Raw genomic sequence first — 4,206 nt, 5'->3', positions numbered from 1 at the left:
AATATGAAATTTTATTAAGAAATATTTTTGTATTTCTTAAAGATTGGTGTGCTGTCTAGTAGCTTTAATATGAATTTTATTTGTATAATGTCTACAGTTTACTTGGAAACCTAGGAACGAATGCTGATTGATAAACTTTTAAGCAGTACTCTATGTGCTTTTACTCTATTATCCCTTTTGTACTGTAGAATTAATCTGTACTGCAACATTTAAATGTAGTATTATTGCTACAGTTTTATTAAAAAGAAAACTGAGGTTTAGTGAAATCAAGCAACTTATTCCAATATTATTTGAGTTAATCATTCATTTATACAAAAATTATTTATTATAACATCTAAGATATTTCAGAAAAAAATACTAACCCTCATTTAGAGAAGAAAAGAGGCCTGCCGTCTCAGGTATTTTCACATTAGATGAGAGGACAGAAAGATAGTTAAAAATTTAAAACTTTGTGGTGGTGCAATGATAAAAACTTTAAAAGATATCAAGTAAGATACAGGAAAAATGTGACTAATTCTACTTTAAAAGATAAGGGGATACTTTCTAGAAGAGGTAAAATCTGGGTCAGTTTTGAAGAGTGAAAAGAAAATACGTAAGAGAAGGGAGATCAAGTGATCCAGTCAGGAAGCTTGGCATGAACAAGGGAATGTATACATACAGTGCTTAGTGTAAGGATAGAGCTTCTGAATGCAGGTTCGGAAACACTGCAACAGCATATACAGCAGAAGGTGGTAATTTGGTATTAGTGATGAGCCCAGAGATAATAGGCAGGGTTCAGGTTATGAAAGTCTGTGTCGCATAATAAGGGAGCAAGAGGATTTAGCTTTATTTTGTAGGGATGTGGAAATTTTGAAAGAATTGTGATGGAGTCAGACTGACATTTTAGAAAGTCACAATGAAAAATATATGGAAAATGGATTTGTGGAGAAATAACTGAGGTAGAGGTATCAGATAAAAATTATTAGGCTTTGTTTAAAGCAAAACTGATTAAGATGAAAAGTGGATGAGATTTAATAATACTAGCCTCTACTTTAACAGTGTTTACTATAGTGAGGCATCATTCTTTGTTACTTCTCTTAGAACCCTAGGGAGGTTAGATACTAATATTTCCATTTTACAAACCGGGAAGTAGGCACAAAGGGATTAAATTACTTGCCTGAAGTCAAACTGCTATCAAGGGATGGGGCCAAAATTTGAACCCAGGTAGTCTGTCTCCTGGTCCTGTGCTCTTCATAACTACAATACTAATAGTAAAATAAACCAAAGGGGGGGAAAAAAAAAAAGGTACCATCAAGTTGATTCTACCTTATGGTGATCCCATGTATTACAGAGTAGAATTGCTCCATGGGATTTTCTTGGCTGTAATCTTTATGGAAGCAGATCACCAGGCCTTTCTTCCCCAGCTCTTATAGGAGAGTTCAAACTGCCAACCTGCAGAGTAGTAGTTCAATGCAAACTGTTCGCACCAGCCAGGAACCTTAAATGACAGACATTAAACAGATGATTGTCTCTATAATCTGGGGAAGATGTCTAGGTGTTAGTTGAAAAAATACATATATTCGACATCTGGGATAAATAATTAATCGAAGGCTTGAGAGTGCTCAAATTGCCAAGAACTTGTACATGAATGAGAAAAGAAAAAAACGAGCATAAAATAAATAAATTAGGGAGAAACATAAAGATACACGTTTTGTCCAAAAGGAGCTTTAAATTTGTAAGGAAGAAGGCATATTATGGGAGTTAGCATACTTTGAATGGAGAAAAAAAGAGAAAGGCACTGTTGACAAAATTGCTGGGGGCCATAGGGCTATTTTATTTATTTATTGTTGCACCGTGGTATGTGGATGATTTCTACGGGAAGTAAATGAGCAAATTGTAAAACAATAGCCCAGAACTTGTTCCAAATGTAATGAATTTCTTTTAATGGGAATCAAGTTATTTAACAAACTAGAGGGACAATTGCTTTACAAATGAGTTGAAAGGAAGGAATTATGGACGATATCTCAAAAGAGATATATTTTGATTAACTGCAAGTTTAGTATTTTAAGAGGCCACTTTTCAGGCAAACAAATATTTATTTTGGTCAGCTTTATACAGGCACAATATACATACAATAAAATTCACCAATTTCAAGCATACAAGTTTTAAAAAATTTATGAAGTCTTGCAGCAACTACATCAGCCATGATATAGAACATACGCAGCTCCTAAAAAGTTTATTTGTACCCTTTGCAATCAATCTCTTCACAACCCCCACCCTACTCACGCCTTCCTTTCCAGAAACCTCTGATCTGTCTCCTATCACTATCATTTTGCCTTTTTTAGAATTGCTTGTCAATGAGATCATATAGTATTTGGTCTTTTGCATTTGTCTCCTGTCACTCAATGTATGTGATCCATTCATACTGTTGCATCTATCTGTGATATGCTCCTTTTTAAATTAAATTATATGGATATTCCACCATTTATTTATTCATGAGTGCACATATATTTTGTTTCTTTCTAGTTTTTTGCTGTGAATAATTGTGTACAAGTCTTTACGTGGATATATGCTTTCATTTCTCTTGGGTAAATTCTTTGGAGTAGAATTTCTGGGTAACATGATAACTGCGTGATAAGCGCATGTTTAACTTTATAAGAAACATCCAAAGAGTTTTCCAAAGAAGCTGAACCCACTTTGCATTTCAGCAGCAATGCATGAGAGTTCCAGTTGTTCCACATCCTCACCTACACATGGTATTTTCAGTCTTTTTAATTCTATCCATTCTAATGGTATCTTTCTGTAGTTTTGATTTTCATGTCTCTAGTAAAAAATGATGTTGAATATAATTTCTTGTGTTTAAGTTGCCATCCATATGTCAAGAGAAATAATTCTAAAGTTAGAAGTACAGGCTTAATTTTTACTTCTCCATATCTTGATTGTATAACTACATGTATGAACAATACCTTTACATCTAATTTGGCTATTCAATTCTCCTGAAGCACAATTTCTTTTTTACAGGCCTGCCTTAACTGCAGTGGAACCTGCATCCCACCATGCTGATTTTTAATGACACTGCCTCTGATTGGCCCACCTTCTCCTTCATTGGAATCCCTGGACTGGAGACTGCACATATATGGATCTCAATCCCCTTCTGTCTCCTGTACCTGGTGGCCCTTGTAGGCAATGCTCTGCTCCTTATTGTAGTCAGAGCGGAACAAAATCTTCATGAGCCCCAGTTTTATTTTTTGGCCATGCTCGCTCTTACTGATCTAGGCCTTTTCTTAACTATAATGCTTAGTGTCATGGCTATATTCTGGTTTGATGTCCGCCGCATCGGTCTGGATGCTTGCCTGATTCAAATGTTCTTCATCCACACCCTCTCCTCAGTAGAATCAGGTGTCCTGGTGGCCATGGCTTTTGACCACTTGGTAGCTATCTGCCCTCCACTAAACTACACCAGGATCCTGATCCAGTATACTGTTGCCTGCCTTAGTGCGGCTGCTCTCATATGAGTTGCCACTCTGCTGGCCCCCCTGCCTTTTTTCCTCAGGAACTTTCTTTTTTGTGGGGCCAATATCCTCTCACACTCTTACTGCTACTACCCAGATATGCTGAACCTGGTCTGTGGAGATGTCACTTTCGGCAGTGTCTATGGATTAGTTTTTGTGCTCTGCACATTTGCAATGGATGCTGTCTTCATCCTAGTATCCTACATAAAGATCTTGGGTAGTATTATGAAGCTGGGGGCCCAGGACAGAAACTGGCGATCACTGCAGACCTGTGCCTGTCACCTGTGCACAGTGTTTGTGTTTTATCTGCCCCTCATCAGTCTGGCAGTGCTGCATCGTTACACCCAGGACACTTCCCCAATTCTGTACACCACCATGAGCAATGCCTACCTCCTCATGACACCCCTGCTCAACCCTCTGATCTACAGTCTCAAATCCCAACAGATTCAGGCTGCCCTGCGCAAGTGATTTTGGGTGCAACGTGTCATTGCTGGCAAGTGACATTTTCTCTGTATCAGAGGGAACAACCAATTTTAAAAAATGCTATTCAGAATCTACTACGTGCCAACTAGTATGCTAGGCACCATGAACTCAGAAAGGAAAAATGTCCAAGTCTACCCCTCAAGAAACACATAATCTAACCAAGAAGGTGAAAGGGAAGTGGAATACTTAAATGATCAGAACTGTGATGATGAATGATAACAGTTTGGTAATG

The 4,206-nt window shown here is 37.5% G+C and overlaps 1 pseudogene; it reads left to right on the top strand.

Annotated features, from left to right (window-relative positions):
• The first annotated feature begins 3,035 nt into the window (after positions 1 to 3,035).
• On the top strand, positions 3,036 to 4,206 carry LOC101353971 (olfactory receptor 51F2-like; annotated as a pseudogene).

The sequence above is a fragment of the Trichechus manatus genome, unplaced genomic scaffold (genome assembly GCF_000243295.1).
Source record: "Trichechus manatus latirostris isolate Lorelei unplaced genomic scaffold, TriManLat1.0 scaffold00232, whole genome shotgun sequence".
Classification (NCBI taxonomy): domain Eukaryota; kingdom Metazoa; phylum Chordata; class Mammalia; order Sirenia; family Trichechidae; genus Trichechus; species Trichechus manatus.
This window is presented reverse-complemented; position numbering and strand designations above follow the sequence as displayed.